Genomic DNA, 17,769 nt, shown 5'->3' with positions numbered 1-17,769 from the left:
ATAGAGGGTATTCTAAGACTTAGTTTTTTAATTCTTTTCCCAGAAAACAAATTTATTAAAGAGTGCCGTAGAAGCGGTAGCAAATTCCTGCTTGAGATGTCCTTGGCCTATGCTGAGTTTCGAAGACCCCCTAAGCCTTGTGCCTCTGTGGCTGCTTCGTCTCCTCTCTCCTCCCTCCTCTGTCGCCTCGGGGTATCCCACCCCCAAAACTTTCCAGTAATGCTCCATGAGGGTTCTTCCAAATCACAGCCCCAGAGTAGGGGGTCCTCCTGCGCAATCCCGCCCCTCTGGGTCGCATTTGCAAATCTCCACCAGACGCCGCCGGGGGAACCCTCGGCCTGCCACCCTGGCCACGCGAGCCGGGTGCTCCCGGCACTCTGCAGGCGCAGCCCTTCGGGGCCGCCTGGACTGCGGAGCTGCCGACCGCAATGCAGACGCGGGTCCTCCAGCGCTGCCGGCGCAGCTGTCCTCCGCGGGCCCCGGAGCTGCGGGGTCCGCGCTCCTCTCGTGCCCTGCGCTCCGGACGGCTTCCCCAGCTGAGCGCCGTCCCCAGCCCCGGTCCAGCACGCTCTGGACGCCTCTGCCTTCCCCTCCCCCTGCAGACCGGCCCCGGGGGTGGGGTTTCCCTGTGCGCTCGCCCCCTCCCACCCCCACCCCTCATGTGTGCCCACCCCTCCCCCGCCCGCCCCTATGTATGTGTCACCGCGCGCCATTCCCGCCCACCTACCTCCCCGCGGTGCCAGAGGGGGCTCACTGAGCTGAGGACGCGCGCAGCACCGCTCAAGGTCCCTCACTCTCTCTCCGCACCCTTGCCGGCTGGCATCTGACGCAGGTGCCAAGGGGGCTCCGGGCACCTTTCTGTGTCCCTTCCCTCTCTCAACCCTGCTCCGCAACCCAGCCAGGTAGCTGCCACTGCGGCCACCGCCCGAGGGGACCTGCGGACAAGACGCCGGCGGGAGGAGGGGTGCGCAGGGCACCCCCTGCGCAGAGCATCCCCGCTGCAGCGCAGCAAGACTCGGGGCTCGCAGCCCCCAGGAATCCCTAGCTGCCTCGCCAGCGTTACGGGACTGAAGTTCTTGGAGGAGCAAGTCCAACTCTTCAAGGTAAAGAAAGGTCTCCTCTCCAGAGGAGCTCTGTCCCAGGGCATCTGGGAATGCTGCTCGGGCCACGCGCCTATGTGCTGCGGGTGGTGTGCCTCGGTGTCCCTACTGGGTATGTGTGTTGGGGCTCAGGACCTCGGCTGCATGTGTACCGAAGTTGAGCAAACTCAGCTGCCTCTCTGAGTCAGATTGAATGGGAACACGTGGAGGGGCTCTCGCTCCTAGTACACAGGATTAAGAAAGACCAGAGCGGTTTTTTTCAAGTTTAAAGTCTGGGGGCGCTAAACTGAAGTGTAGATGGAGAAGGAGTTTTAAAGCCAAGGAGATGTGGGTTCAAATCTCCCCAGTCCCGTTCCTCTTGGTGCTCGCTCCATGAAGCTTTTTATCTTCCCTTGGGAAGGCCAAGTGGCCAGGGAATCAATAAAAGTATGTGGACAGCAGGTCAGAGAGGCAGCAGATACCTGAGGAGGGATCAGAGAACTAGTCAAGTCCACTCTGCTTGCTTCGGGGGTCCTGGGGCACCCAAGGCGGCAGGGAAAAGCTGGGAAGAGCTTGCCAGAACGTGAGACAGGGCTACTGAGCTGCTCTCAGGGCAGACCAGAGCCGAGCTCAGAAATGACTGCCTCTACCAAGATGGCATTTGTCAAGATGGGAAGGGGAGAGGAGACAGACGACTGTCCCAGAGCAGCTTTTCCATTTCTGGGCTTCTCCGCAAACCTTTCCAACTCTGGGGCTGGTGACAGCGTGTCAGTTAGCTGTGGGCGTGGAGGGCTGACTCCTTCAGGAGGAAGGATCTGGCCCAAACTTTTCAGATTTGCCGCTCTCCGCAGTCGGGAGCTGAGCCCGGGAGGGGGCACCCACTTGAGTTTCACTCCCAAGCATTTTAGGTCCCAGGTGGCCTGGTGTGGTGACTCCAGTTCTGTGGGGTGGCAGCCAGAAGCAACTGGAGGAAGAACCTATGTGAGGTGTCTTAACACGGTGCCTTTGCCTGGGGATGTTGCGGTGGGTTGGTACCTGCAACGTTAGACCCCGGAAAACACCCATTTAATCTCTGGGAAAGGGAAGCTAGACCAGCTCAGTGACTTTCTACAGGACATTGATTTAGGGACAAAGACAAGGATTAGGTCTAGATTTGTGAGGCCAAAATCAGTTCCTCAGCCTGACTTAAGGAACCAGAGGTCTCAGCTCTTCCTTACCTCTGGGTTACCATGACAAGGATTATCGAGTTGCTTATATATACTGGGCAAGGCTAGTTAGGGGACTCTGAAGATAGGAATGTTGGCCAGCCAGTCACTACCCCAAAGGAGATTCTATTCGCCTAAAGAAAACATAACAGAATGAGCAACCCTTCCATCCCCATTTGAAACATTTTAGATACAGGAATTATCAAAAGGGGGAAAAAATCTCTCTTAGAAATACTGGAATTCCTGAAGTTGTGTTGAATTTAAATATAATCATGCGGTGTTTCTAGTGCCAGGCCTGGTTTGTTCATTCATTGTGTGCTTTCTCCAGAGTATCACTCAGAGGCCAGGCTCTGTGGTGGCTCAGCAGGCACCCAGTAAACAGCTAAGATGATCCAAGCAAAGGGGCAGCACCCACCCACCACCCAGAAAGTATTTGGGGAGTGTTTGCTATTATTACTCATTTTAATATTAAGGAATTGTACTTTTCCTAAATTTTTCCATGAAGACCATATTTGATCATCTTCCTACTGGGACTCTTTCTTTAGTTTTTAAAAGCCACCATTATCCCTAGGCACTCGGGGTATCCTGAACACCTCGCCTCATCCCCTGGCATTATTCTAACCTGGCATGCAAAGGCATACCACGTCCCAAACAGCAAGGGGGCTCCAAGAGAGAACTCTCCTCCTGAGACGGTAGGGAAGCAGATTAGGGTTCAAATCCCACCACTTAATGTTACATGAGTTTGTTAAGGTTCTGAGCCTCCTTGAGGTTCAGTTTCCTGCCTCTAAAAAGGGCAAGAAGTGGGGAGGGGGGTGCTGCAGGAGTGGATTTTTTCAAAGATTAAAGGGCATAATGTGGGTGCCTTTTCAAACCCTCTACAGACATTACAAACCTTAGTTCTCCTTTACTGGGTCGCAAATCATAAGCTCTGGGTAGTGCCAGTTTTGAATACTCTTTGAGACGGCATGTCTCAAGTTTTGGTGTGGATATTTTTAATGATACCTTTTAGAACTGGATCATTCCCAGGCCCTGCTGGTTGGACATTTGGGGCGCCTTGGCTGAGCCTGGGGAAGCCCAGAGACTTTGACTTGGAGTGTCCTTGTGAGTCCATAATGTCTACAAGATTTATCCAACCTCAAGCTGTAACTGTGACACCAGGTTGGCGGGGGCTTTAATGAAACAGTAGATGATATTATGCCTCCCATAGAGTAAGGGCAAAAATTATTTCTGGAAACTTTCATTTCTACTATGTGTTTTGCAGCCCTCTATGAGGGTATGTGTATTCATAATATATATGCAAATAGACATGCATTTTATATTTGTACAATGTGTTTCTTGTTGCAAGTTATAGTCCATAAAATATAGAAGATATCAGCTGCAGCCCAGTGTGATGACATACTATAATCTCAGCATTTGGAAGTCGAAAGCCAGCCTTGGCTACACGTGTTGGAGGCAAGCCTGAGCTACACTGTGAGATCCTTTGTCAAAAACCAAGGGCTACAAATATAACTCAAAAACAGAAAGAAAGAAAGAAAGAAAGAAAGAAAGAAAGAAAGAAAGAAAGAGAGAGAGAGAGAGAGAGAGAGAGAGAGAGAGAGAAAGGAAGGAAGGAAGGAAGGAAGGAAGGAAGGAAGGGAGAGAGAGAGAGAGAGAGAGAGAGAGAGAAAGAGAGGGGGAGGGAGGGAGGGAGGGAGGGAGAGAGAGAGAGAGAGAGAGAGAGAGAGAGAGAGAGAGAGAGAGAGAGAGAGAGAGAGAAGACAGGACACCAAGAGCAAGAGTGTTTCTGTCTGAGAAATTCCTGCCTCGTGACTCCAGGTGGCAGGCACTGGAGTGTCCTTGCTGCAATTGTACCAACACCTAGCCAGACTGGAGGCAGCTAGAGGTAGAACCTGGGGGCAGGGAAAAAGACAAGTTTAATAAAGAGAACTCTCAGTGTTAGAGAGGAACGGAGATACTGGAAGACAGCCCTGAGTACAGATATTTAGGTAAGTGCTGTCTTGAGATGTGGAGTACGATATAGAAACACATCATAGAGATAGGAGTGTTTCCTGCTGTCAGGGAATCGTGCTCTGGGCTCCCGTGTCCCAGGAATAGAGGAGGACAATCAATGCAGTGGTTCCTTTAAGGATGGCACCCCCCCCCCCATTCCTGGACACTAACTGACTGGATGCCTGTTAGAAGAATCTGGAGAGAGAAATGCAGGCAAGAAGAGGACCGAACCAGAGGGGAAATTTGTAGGGAAACTGGTAAAACGGTTCCTTTTTTCAAAAGTTGAATCCAGGGCAAGAACGGAAATGGTTGAGTTTACTTTGAAAAACTCAGAGCCTCCTTGTACGCAGCTCTGTGTGTGTGTGTGTGTGTGTGTGTGTGTGTGTGTGTGTGTGTGTGTGTGTCTCAGAGGGCGGGCTGGCTCTGTGGGCTGGCTGGGGTGTGTGAGAGGCAACGTTGCTCCTTCAATGGCCTTACAGTGTATCCTAAAGAAGCTTTTTGTTAAACTCGTGAATAGGTGGATTGGGGGCTGTGAAGCTGGACATCACGAATTGGCTATTTGCTTACCTTTGAGGCTCCCTGTTTTTCCTTTTAAGACATCCAACCAGAAAAGGAGCCATGTCTCCTCAGGAGAAACTTCGGGAAGAGGGGGCTGCCTGTCTCCATAACTGATTTGACTTGAGGAGCAAGAAGAAGGAAAAGACAGGGCTAGGCAGGTCTGTAGTGCCTAGCCTGGGGAAGACCCATCTTTGGCTTTCTGGTTTCTGCCTATCCCCAGACCATGGATGCTCAGGGTCTTCAAAGCCTGTAATGATCCTCATTTAAGAGATTTCCAAAGAGACTTAGGGAGGGGAAGGACTGATGCCGGGTTATCCCAGAACAGACTTGTAAGGATCTGTATAGGAACCCAGAGCATCAGGATTTATCTAGAACATTACACATCCGCAGCTACCATTCATTCATTACCAGTACTTGCTCCATTTGGGGCTCTGTGTTAGCTGATCCTGCCCCCTCTTCTTCATGGTCTAATGGGAGCAGGAGCTGTTATCCAATTGACCCTGGCCCCTCGTTTTCAACTGGGAACTCTTTTTTTTTTTTTTTGTTCCCCTCCCTAAACATGCCTGAAGCCATTTTCTGTTGTCACTATTTGAAAGGGGGATGCTACCCACATGCTGTGGAGAAAGGCCAGTGAAATTGACAAGCACTTTCTAATATACAGGATGGCGCGCGCACACACACACACACACACACACACACACACACACACACGACAAAATCCAAAATGCCACTAGTGCCAAAGGTGAGGAAAAAAATGGCTCCAGACCTTCATTCCGTCCCTGGGTCACGCCACACCCAATAGAGTGAGACAATCAGAAGCTAGAGGGGGAGTCTGGTTAGCAACCAACAGCAAGCAACGAACAGGAAGTGAGGAGATAGTAGAGCCTCAGCGGCCAATAGAAAGACATGACCCGAATAAAAGTTGAAATCTTAGCTGGGTGCCTATGCGATGTGCTTAGCCCTCTGAGCCTGTTTCTGCATCCATGACATGGACACGGACATTTCTGCATCTATGAAATGGACATCCAAGATAAAGCAAATACAGATGTTGGCACAAAGTAGACCTACAATAAAATCTCCACCGTTACTATCTTTGAGGCTGTTCAAGGTCCTGCTATGAAAAGTTACAGCACCAGCAGGTGAGGACATGCGATCTCCAAGCCAAAGGAGGTTTCTGTTTGCGGCTGGTTGCCATAGTGATGTTTTCTGCTGGGGAAGGGGAGGGACTGTGTGGCATCAGCACCTCCCTCACATACAGAGAGTGAGAAGGCCACTAGTGCTTGCTCTGGTGAGAAGCCAGAGGTGTCCAGGGTGGGCAGTGGAACCAATCCCAGACTTGGAGTCCCAAGACACCAGCCCTGTGTGACGGAAACATCACCCCTCTGAACCTTGTGTTACTTATCTGTAAAATGGAGGTATACCAAGACCCTGAAAGAATCCACTGTCCGTGAAATCCCTTATAGGGATGTCTGGAAACCAAGGCAGGAATTTTATGTCTTATATCTAATTCAGTGCCAGGCACACATGATAGACTAGCTGAATGGATGAATTGAGTGAGTCAATGAACGAATGAGCACATGAGCAAACAGACTACTATACTTTACATTTCTTTCTTGACAAGGAGAAGACCTCTAACACCCAGATGGGCAATCCCCAACCCTTCAAAAAAAAAAAAAAAAAAAAAAATGGCAGCCCCTGGTATCCAGTTAAATTCTCTCTACTTCTCTGGGAGGCAGCGCCCTCTAGAGCTCACCAAAGACACAGCAGTCGGATTCTGGTAGTGAGTGAGTGGGTCAGGGAAGGACCAGCGCTAAGGCCAGCCCAGCTCCAAAGAAAAAAACCTGAGTGGGGACCAGAAACTCCTTGAAAGCCTAGCCAAGACTCCACTTGGAGAGATGGAGTTACAATAAATGAAGGCCCCACTGGAAGCCACTTGACAAAGGGATGGACTTTGGTAGCTCACCCAGTGTCCCTGAACCCGCATTTTATAGGGTCCAAAGAAAATAAAGCAGGAAGGGTTTTGGCTGTCACCCCATCTCCTTCTTAATTAAGCTGGCAGGAGGTGGAAGGGGGCACTTGAATGGAGGGGAGCTGCTCCTGGCCCAGCCTCAGCTGCAGACAGACTTCTGCATCCTCTCCACTCCCCAGCCACCTGAAAAGCAGTGGGGGCAGGAGTCATCACAGAAGCACTGTGTCATCCGACCAGAGCTCGCTCGGTCACCACCGGATGTGGTGACACAGGCCTCCAGTCCCAGCTCTCAAGACTCTGAGCTCCAGAGGACATTGAGCTTGAAGTCAGCCTAGACTAGGTAGCAAGATCTTGTCTTTTAAAAATGATGTAGCCGAATTACCCGAGTGCTTGGATGGCATGCATGATGCCCTGGGTTCCGTTGAGTATGGTGGTGCACCCCTGCAATCCAAGCCCTCGAGAGGTAGAAGCAGGAGGGTCAGGAGTTAGAGATCTTCCTCACCTCAGCTACAGAGCAAATCTGAGAATAGCTTGGCTGCATGCGTTCCTGTCTCAAAAAAACAAAAAATAAATAAATAAAAAATAAAACAAAAACAAACAAACAAAAACCAAGGTGTGGGGAGAAGAGCCTAACCACAGACAGCCCTGGGGCCACCCAGCACCATCCACTCTTGATTCCCCTTCTGGCTCTACCCTCCATATCCTAACTGGCTGGCTCCAGGGCCACACTAAGGAATAACGTCTTGTGTAAGAGAAGTGTCGGAGCAGGGCATTCCAGGCTCTTACCTACCTTAGAGCGCATCTCTTCAGCCATCACCCTAGTCATGTGGAAGAGGGTTTCCCCTCAGAGCCTGCACCCTTGGCTTGACACTCTTCATCAAGTCACCCCATCCCCACCCTTCATCTCCCAAGCCCGGGCTGCCTCGCTGCCCAGTCTTCCTGCCGCTCCCTCTATCTGTGGATGGCTGACGGAAACCGCTAGACTTTAGGACAACTCTAAGAGCTGGAGGATGTTGTCCAACTTGACCAGACACTGAAAGAGAACTGTTGTCGAGAGGAGCGTAGCTTGTAGTTTGGGAATTAGACCCATCCAAGGAGCTGTGGACCGTTGTAGATGGAGTCAGCCTCCTCTGTGGGATGAACAGTGGTGACAGGAATCTGATTTTAAACATCATGTCTGGTGTTTTTCCTAGCCTGAGCCTCTCATTGAGAGCCTGGTGGCTGATGGTGCAGTTCTGCCCTGCAGGGCAAGGGCAGAGACAAGAACTGCTTCGTCTGCTCCCTCTCTGAAGCCCGAGACAGGGCCTCACTTCCCGAACACAGCTGGTTTTGACCTTGGATTAAATAAGTACTTTTGTCCCTAGGGGCAAGGCAGAGGTTTCCCCAAAATGGCTTCTACAAAATATGCCTCATGGACAATGGGCAAAGTGTTTTAAAAGGGGGGGGGGTCACCTCTTAGGGAAATTCGGAAATTAAGCAGGTCCCTTTCCCACCAGGCTTCTATCGGTGCCAGTGGGCTGGAATCTCCTTCAAGTCCTCAGGCAGAATGTGAACAACCAGCTCTCTCTTCCCACAGCAGATTGAGGGACTCAGTCTCGAGAGATGCTGATCTGGCAGATCTGTGGGAGGAAAGGCAGCGGCGCTGGGTCCCGGGGCAAGCCAGGGAAGAGGCGGGCCCAGTAGGTTGCCTAAAAATCCTCCGTCTCCAGCAGCTGGGTGTATAGCTCAGCAGGCATAGTGCTTGCCTAGCACGCACAAAGCCCTGGGTTTGATAATGCGTGCTTGTAATCCCAGCCAATCAGAGTTGGAGGACCAGAACTTCAAGGTCATCCTTGGTCACATAATGAGGTCAGCCTGGGCTACATATGACCCTTTCTCAAAAAACAGAAACAGACAAAACCCCTCAGTCTCCTACCATCACTGGCCAGAAGCTCTCGCCATCCTCCTGTGGGCTGAGTCCAGCATCTTTTGCACACCAACCACCTTCTATTTAAGAGCCTGTGGAGGCCACACACTCCTTCTGGCTCCTTCTGCTGCCACTGTTTTCTGGACCTAAAGGGAAGAGGAGCACTCTGTGTGGTTTGTGAATGGGGATGGGGTGAGGGAGCCTCAAGCCAGCCCCTGCTGCAGAACTGAGGCCCCTCCAAGCCTCATAACTGAGGCTGAACCCTGTTGACTCCATTTCCCTCTTGAGTGACACCAGAGGCCACCTGTCTGTGGGCAGCATCCCTAGGAGGTGAACAGTGCTTCTGCAGCCCAGTAAAGAGGGGTCCTGCCTAACACTTGCCTCCATCACCCCATCCATAGCATCACCATCATCCAGACCCACAGGGTCCAGCCAGGAGCTCCTTCACCACATCTCAAGGCATCTGCCCCCCATAGCTTCACTCTGGGATACCCACTTGGTTCCCCAAACCAACCCACATTGGCTTCTGTAGCTTCTTTGACTTTTTAGTAAAGTCGTCCATGCCTCTAGAACCTGGTTACTCATTGTGGCCTTCTCCTCCATTCCTGGGGGACAGGACTGGCTGGGGTAAGGATGGGGAGGTCTATAACCAAGGAAAATCTTGGCCCTGGGTTATGGCCTGAGCTCGGTAGACTTTCTCTGAGCCTTCCCACTGCCCTCCTCTTGGGAGCTCCACCTACCATCTCAGGTACTTAGGGGGTCCTAGTCTACCAGAAGCTAAACTAAGAAGATGCTCCTCTGCCAGATAAGGCTTCAGTAATGTATGATGGCTGGAAAGAGGTAACTGATGCCCCTGGCTCCTTAGGCACCAAAAGCCCTGTGTGGAATGATCCATCCTTGGGTGTACGCAGCAATCAATCGATCAAGGCCATCTATATAACACTTCTCAGCACGGCATTGCAGAAACTCCCAAAAGACCTGAGAGTGAGTCTGTCATACATGCTGTTAGGCCCAAGCCTCTTCTGCAGCCCATGGGCCCTCAGGAGCTGGTATAGACATGCCCACAGGAGCCTGGCATGGCGGTGCATGGCTTTAATCCCAGCACTCGGGAGGCAGAGGCAGGTGGATCTCTGTGAGTTCCAGGCCAGAGCTGTTATACATAGAAACCTTGTCTCAAATCATCATCATCATCAAAAACAAACAAAAAAAACCCAGACATGCCCACTCGGTCTCATTTCCCATACCCCACTAAGTACTGGGCTCCTATTCTGGCCTCAGTGCCCTGCCCTCTGTTCTGCAGCCTACATGCTCCTCCCACTCGGTTATTCGGGTTCACATGTCACTTTCACTTTGGCCACCCCAATCGAAGAAGACAAATACTCCTGCTCTCATGCCCTGGCTTCTCTTTTACTGTGGCTTTTGTAGTTGATCGCTGTTTGCAAGTTTCTTTGATGACTCTGTGCCCTTCTACACCCCTGTCATATGATGGACAAACACCCTCGACCCAGTGCTTTGAAAACTCCAGGGAATCTGCAATGCGGGAGGCCTATGATACTCCCACATGAGTCACAGAGGTTCATGGAGAGGGGTACAGTTGATAATTTGGGGGATCCCTCTGTCAGACTCTATCAGGACCACCCTAGCTTTCTGTCTTTTGAAAGCCACCAATAAGGTGTATTCTATTCTTGTAATAGTTAAGAAAACTAGGGCCAGGAAAGAATGTTTCCCCAGCCTAGCCAGAGCTCAGGGACTTTGCACAGCCACCTGGGACATGTTCTGCCATCAGTGGGGGGCACCAATGACCCAAAGAAGAGAGGGGCAGCCACCTCCATACTCCAGCAGTCTTCTTTCCAGATGCCCTTAGCAGCTCCTACTGACTCAGCAACGTAGGAAGCAGCTGTTCTAAGGGGTCATTTGTACTTTTACATCATTACCACCTCTGGGGCTCGGGTTCTATCCCCAGGCAACTCCACATGTGCCGTGGGTCATTTTCCTTTGATAGTTTTTCCATCTTGTGAGCTCAGGGTCCCTGTGCCATCTGTGGATGTGGCAGATAAGAAGTAAGCCAGGTGCTGAGACCAAGAAGGAGATAGGGCGCAGTTCACAAAAGAATCCTCAAGGCCACTGTCATCCAAACATGGGTGAGGTAAAGAGGTTCCAAGCCTAGCATGGCCTCCACCAGCCGCGACAATTCATCACACTGTACCCCCAGCTCCTTATCTATGAATTGGGTATAATCACTTGCCCCATGCATAGTAGGGTTAAATGAGGTGATGCAACTAAGCCATGGTACTCACAGAACAGATGTTCGCCAAGCTCCAGCTGCTGTTAACCCCAAAGAGCCTCATTCTTGGTATCTTGGCTGTCTCTGATGGCCCAAGCTGAACTGATTTCTTGCCCACTCAGGCTCTTAAGACAGCTTAACCATCTTAGAATATAGCACAAGTGCTCTGTGCATTCTACCAGCCCAAAGCTAGCTGGGAACAGGTTGATGGAAAAGCATGGTCTGGCTCCTGATAGGCCAGTGACTACAGCAGGCCTTGAACCCAGGCTCCCTACATTGCATAGTTCCAGAGGGTTCCATAGCAGTTAGCAGCTGGAACGGTCCAGTGAACAACTTTTGCCCTTCCCCATCATCCTTGATGGTCCTTCGCTCCTGCAGCCATTCTCTGAGGAATGCGCTATGGATGCTGCATTGCAAAAGATAGGCTAGCGAGAATTCTGCTGCAGGCACTGTCCCTACGGTCAGCATGGCTGTGGCATCGGGAACTAAGTCAGTAGCAAAGGGTTGGTGGTGTTCTGGAAGTTGCCGCTGGCCCCCAGATTGCCCCCTTTCCCCCTCTATCCTCTTCTCCAGGAACTGGGAATTAGAGGATTCTAAATGCCCCAGGAGAACATTAAGTTCAGGCAGCTGAGCATAGTTCTGCCTCTAACCAAAACCATGCCCTTTGTGAACCCCAGGGAGCGGGAGACTCTGGACCCAGATAAAACAGTGCTTCACTTCTAGAGTTTTCCTTAATAAAAGGCAGAATCCAGATTAAGATCTAGTGTGTTTCTCTCTGCATCTACAAAGAACCCATGTGGTTCATCAGGGAGCCACAAGGAAACGGGGAGGTCCCATAAACACCCAAGAGGTAGGGGGCCTGTCTTAGAAAGTCCCAAAGATTGGGCTCTAGTAGAAAGGCTGATAGAAAGGTCCAGAAACAGCATAAAAAACAATCCAAAGACCAGAAAGTTTTGTCTCTACTGACAAAAGGAAGATGGTAGAAAGATTAGGTATGATATAAAAAAAAATAATGTAAGCCCTCCCCCATTCTCAGCGATCTAAAGGTCAGCTGCCAGGTGAGAAGGAAACAAGAAGTTCCTCTATTAAAAAAAAAAGTTGAACTCAGTCATAGCCCTGTGATCAAAAGTTGCCCCTCCTGTTCATTCATGTTGCATGACATGCATGACAGTGTGCCACAAAGCTGGACAATTTAAACAATAGAAATGTGTTATCTTGTAGTTCTAAGAGCTAGATGCTCTAAATCAAAGAATGGACATAGTCCTTCTAGAACCTGAAGGGAACCCCCCCAAGTGCCCTTCTGAGCTCAGAGGCCCATGGCATCCCCTGTATGGCTGCTGCACCACTGCTCTAGGCTCTGGCTCCAGGGTCTCACCCCAGTGTCTAGATGTCCCCCTCTTATAAGGACATCAGTCATATTGCATTAAGGTCCCATCCCAGTGAACTCATCTGAACTTAATCACATCTGCAAAGACCCTGTTTCTTAATTAGCTCACATTCATAGTCACTGAGGGAGAGAATTTCAATATACCTGTTTGGGGAAGTATACCAGTCAGCAGGTGATCCTCTCGATGGGCTTGCTACTATGGTTTAGACCTTTAAATCTAGATAATTAGAGGAAGCGCTATCTAGAGGGACAAGCATATTGTAATGCTCCCTGAAGACCGAGCAAGGACAGAAATACCTTTGTATGGTCTGAACTGATATCCCCATGTGCATATTGCCACCCCCATGAAGGGCGCGAGAGAGGGGAGAGAGACAGACAGACAGACAGAGACACACACACACAAAGAGAGAGAGAGAGAGACAGAGAGACAGAGAGACAGAGAGACAGAGAGTTTTCATATGTGTGCACACCTGCCTGGATTCCAGAGGTCAACTCTAGACGTCATTCTTCAGTTGCCAGCCAACTCCTTATTTGAGACAGGGTCTCTCATTGGTCTGGGGCTCATACAGATTCAGCTGTGCTGAGCCCCAGGGCTATACCTGTCTCTATCTCCTCAGCACTGGGATTGCAACAGGTGCCAGCATACCTGGGTCGTTTGTTTGTTTGTTTGTTTGTTTGTTTGTTTGTTTGAGGTGGGTTCTGGGGCTTGAATTCAGGTTACCACACATGAGCAACAAGCGCTTTACCGCCTGAGCTCTCTCCCGGCCCAGAGTCCCAAGAGTCTTAACCACATAGAGCGCGTACTTTCTCACCCATCAGGACACTCTGTCCCCCACCGTCCCCAGCTGGCTACCACCTTGGTCACTGAAGAGTCCATTGGTTTTCACACAAACTCTTGTTCTCCTGATTGCCTTCCCGGTCTAGAATTGATTTCCTCCTGTGATTATATGGAATGCGAATTTTTCAAAGGTTTTAAATTTTTTATTTTATTTTTAGAAACTCTTTTCCCTGTCCAAACTAGTAAAGGACAGTGTAGAAAGTTTGAGCAAGATAAACACTGGAGTGAAAGAATGAAATCTACTCTAAACTTTCTACCTCCAAGGTAACCAATGTCATGTTTCTATTTTTTTCTTTCCTGTGACTATGCATAAGAATAAAACAGGGTTGTATCCTACGTATTACCGTGTGGCTTGCTTACAAGCGTGAACATGTTTGCATGCATGCCAGTTCCTAGACTTGGGTGTTTTCTACACCAGACTCCTTCCTGGTCACAGTAGGAGACATGATGAGAGGAATAGGAAGTTTGCCTTGTCCTCAGAGAAGCTGGTGGTGTGGGTGAGGGACCATCTGCCGGGAATTCTCCTCGGCAGCATGGTGCACCGAGTCCTAGCTATTGGTCCAAGACCCGCTGCTGATACTGCAGCCGCCAGGGAATTTTTCCACCAAGGAAAAAATAAAAACCCTCACAGCTGCTACCATCCATTTCAAATGGATCCCAGGCTCAACTGAAGTACAGTCGTTGAGTTCTGCAGGGCTCCTCCTGATGGATATGTGTTCCCGTAAGCCAGAGAGACCTAAACCTGCTGCTCTGAATTGGTCCTGGTTCCCTTGTTCTCCTGTGAGCACACAATGCTGGATGATAAGTATCTCTTATACCACGTGGCCCTTAAAATAAACCAACTCATTCATACACTGCTGGGATAAGGAATCAATAGCCTGACATCACAATGGAAGAAAGATGGGTTCTGCTGGACTCCTTGGCAAACAGCATGGGCATCCCCAATATGGCACATGCCTACGAGGTATCTGAGGGAAATTTTTGATCAACCTCCCTCTGCCTTGTGTGGTGGTTTAGAGCCAATATCCACAAAGAAACAGCCTCTCTGTGGAGTGAATGTGTGAGATGTCCCCTGCTGTGAATGCTGCTGCCTGTATGGCACCTGAGAAGACCCTGTTCGTGGGAACAGGGAGTCTTCATTAGATACATAAGGGATTCCCGAGGACATGAAAGCTGTCCAACTGAGATAGGATAGGAGGAGATCTAGAAACTGGGGGGGGGGGGGTGGCTATCAATTTTCCTCTGCAGGAAGAGAGGTAAGAGTCAAATTCACAGAGACAGAAAGCAAAGGATGCTTGCCAGGAACTGGAAGGAGGGGAACATATGGGGCGGTTGTTTAATCAATACAGACTTTCAATTCTGTAAGAAGAAAATGGTCCAGGAGATGAATGGAGCTAGTGGGAGCCCAACAGGATGGCTACTTGGGGCTATTAACTTGTATCCTTAAAGTGGTTGAAATGATAAATTTTATAATACATGTATTTTAACACAATTCTGGGGGATCATTAAAAAAAAAAAAGCAGGGCTAGAGATACAGTTCAGTTGGGAAAGTGCTTGCAACCAAAAAGCCCTGGGTTCAGTCCCCAGCACCACATAGGCCAGGTGTGGAGGTTCACTTCTGTAGCCCCAGCACTCAGGAGGTCGAGACAGGGAATCGCAAGTTCAAGGTCATTCTCAGCTACATTTTGAGGCCGAGGCCAGCCTGAGTTGCCTGAGTCCCTGTCTCAAAATAAGATAAAATAAAATAAAGGGACAGGAAAGGTAGATTTGTCTATGAGCCCAGCCTCAGGAATCAGACACCCTTTAAGAGACAGAGGCAACAGTGAGGAGCGGCAAACGTGATGTCCTGCTGAGAGGTTCTTGCGGCACTATAATCCTGACAGCCTCACTGAGGACAGTCACACAGCCAGGGCAGATCAGCCAGAGGACGGGGACATGCTGGAGACAGCTGGAAAGGGGAAATAGTTTGTGGCTCTTCTCTGACTATTCTGCTTTAAGCCCTGGTTCCAAGGTGTTCTGTGAGGGACTCAGAGATAAGCCCCACCCCTTTAAAGGCACAGGCCTTCCCTACCCTGCATCTAGAGTTGCCTTGGTCCTCCAGCTTTGAAACAGCCAATCTGAGAACCCCACAGCAGACATTCAATGTGTGTCTCTTAATTTGTGGTCCTACCCCCTTTGGTGGTATTAAGAATGAAACACACACTGTTGAGAGTATTCTGCCCCAACATAATTCACTGTTTATTTTTAATTTTTATTTTATTTATGTGTATGGGTATTTTGCCTGCAATGTATGTCTGTGTACCATGTGTGTGCCTGGTGCTGGTGGAGGCCAGGAGAGGGTATCGGATCCCCTAAAACTGAAGTTCCAGATGGTTGTGAGCCACAGTGTTGTTGCTGGGAATCAAACCCAGGTCCTCTGGAAGAACAGCCAGTGCTCTTATGTGCTGAGCCTCCTTCCCCCCCCCCCGCCCCCTTCACCTCTATCCATGATGTAAACAACGTGGGGGTCTATGATATGGCTCAGCTGGTAAAACTGAGTTGTCCTCTGACCTCCACCTTCCTACTGTGGCAACTACACACACACACACACACACACACACACACACACACACACACGTAAATAAGCAAACAAACAAATCCAGATGACACCTTGTCAAAGACACTTTGATGACCCTATTCAGCAGCCTCTTCAGCCATACCCCCTTGCATATGTGCTCAGAAGCAGGGAACTGGTTAGCATGTTTAATCCCTCTACAGCATCAGAACCACCTGATTTATACCCTGGCTCCGCTGCTCCTCCGCTATGGGGGGGTGAGGTCAGTCACCCCCTCGGAACCTCTGTTGATTCTAAATTAGAGCTGATGATGGTGAGCCGCTCCCAAGACTGCTTTCTATTCAAGCTCCATTGGTTACCATACCTAACATGGGGTCCAGCCTCCATCTAGGGACACCCTGAGGGCAGAGGAGTTGGGGTCATGCCCGTGGAGGAAGAATAGCCAAGGATGAGTGAGATCCAGAGCCTGTCCCCTGTGCAGTCTCCCTGCAGAGTCAAACAAACACTCTAGGCAGCATATGCTCCTGAGGTGGTTAAGAACAATGGTGAACTTGATCGTGATAGCAGTTCTTTGGAGACTTCGTGTTGGAGAGGCTACCGGGCAAAGATGGTATCCTACCTGGCTGTGTTACCCTCTCTGCCCACACCTGGGACTGGGTCATCCCCTAAAACACTGAGCCTTCCCAATGCCATTAAGGTCCTTTCAGGGAGGCTCTTCAGGACCCAGCCCAGTGTGGTTTCTAACCTTACCCGATCCTACAGACTGATCCATCGGTGGAGCCTTTGGACTTGTACCGGAAGCTTGCCGATGGTGGATGCTTGATAAGGCAAAGAGGAAGAGCGAGAGCAAAGAAAACCCAGAGGGGGTTGGTACTTGGTGAACAAAAGGCAGCTATCCCTGACACATGAGGGCCAGAAAGCAGGCTCTTCCAAGAAGAAAGAGCAGTGCCACCGCAGGGCCAACACGGGGTACGGAGGTCCTGCCCATGGTCCACTGTTGATCCAACCTGGATGGGACATGATGTGACTGACGGATCAGGGAAGAGTCCAAGAGTTTTGGTGGGATTGGTCATGTAAAAGTGGCTTGCCTCAGCTGCCAGTCCCTCCAGAAGTCAAGGTGATAACTCATGGTACAAGCTTTCCAGCACAAATCTCCACCATTAATGTAGACTGCCCACCTGGCCCAAGACCCCCAGGGAAACAGTGTCTCTTATCAGGCAGGGCATTCTTTTGTTGTTTTCGTTTGTTTTTCAAGTCAGGGGTTCCCTCTGCAGCTCTGGCTGTCCTAAAGCTTGCTCTGAAGACTAGGCTGGCTCAGAACTCCCAGAAATCTTCCCGCCTCTGCCTCCGGAGTGCTGGGATTAAGGACATGCACCACCGCACCCAGCGCAGGCAGGGCATTCTAAGAGCTCAGAGCTCACCTCCTCGGAGCTGGGAGCAAGGGTTAAACTTTGTCTTAGAGTCAATTCTCTACTACTCAGAGGAGTCACTCTGGGATACCCTGATCAGCTACACAAAATCCCACAAGCATGGCCACTATAGCCTAAGAAGTTTGTCCATGACTCCCATCAGTGCTCAAAGGAAAATACGACTCAAAAGGAAGTTTGATGTATTCTCTGTGAAGTCCTTTCCAGCATCCAAAATCAGAGGTGCATTGGAGCCTAAGGAATGCAGTTTGATCCCACATAACCCACGCCCCTCTCTTACCCTCATATGGATCCCTAAACTAAACTCAATTCAGCACATCTGTCCCCAAAGCTTAAGGAACGGGGCTAACTGCCCCTCATTTTCTTTTAGCTACATCCCAAGTACATGGCCTTAGTTTTTCCAGGAGCTTGGCTGTCAACCCATGCATTTGATGGCAGCCTCCTTCAAGCAGGTATTTCTACCAAGACCCTCAGCTTTCATTAATCTTTATTAAAGATCATTTTAGAAGTGTGGGCTCAACTGCTACCCAGAAAGTCCATCGAGGGTGTCGTCACTCTGCGTCCCAGCCCCTC

The 17,769-nt window shown here is 50.1% G+C and overlaps 1 protein-coding gene across 2 annotated transcripts in view; it reads left to right on the top strand.

Moving 5' to 3' along the window:
* The first annotated feature begins 715 nt into the window (after positions 1 to 715).
* The window catches only part of Acan (aggrecan), a 65,019-nt gene continuing 47,965 nt past the window's right edge, over positions 716 to 17,769 (top strand). The window contains exon 1 of one of the 2 annotated variants that reach the window (XM_028879212.2): positions 716 to 1,103. The gene's annotated coding sequence lies outside the window, so the exon portion shown is untranslated. The remainder of the gene's footprint in view (positions 1,104 to 17,769) is intronic. The other variant, XM_037198498.1, reaches the window with a different exon arrangement.

Source organism: Peromyscus leucopus, chromosome 1 (genome assembly GCF_004664715.2).
Source record: "Peromyscus leucopus breed LL Stock chromosome 1, UCI_PerLeu_2.1, whole genome shotgun sequence".
NCBI classification, from domain to species: domain Eukaryota; kingdom Metazoa; phylum Chordata; class Mammalia; order Rodentia; family Cricetidae; genus Peromyscus; species Peromyscus leucopus.
Note: the sequence above shows the minus strand (reverse complement) of the source record. Positions and strands in the feature narration are given on the sequence as shown.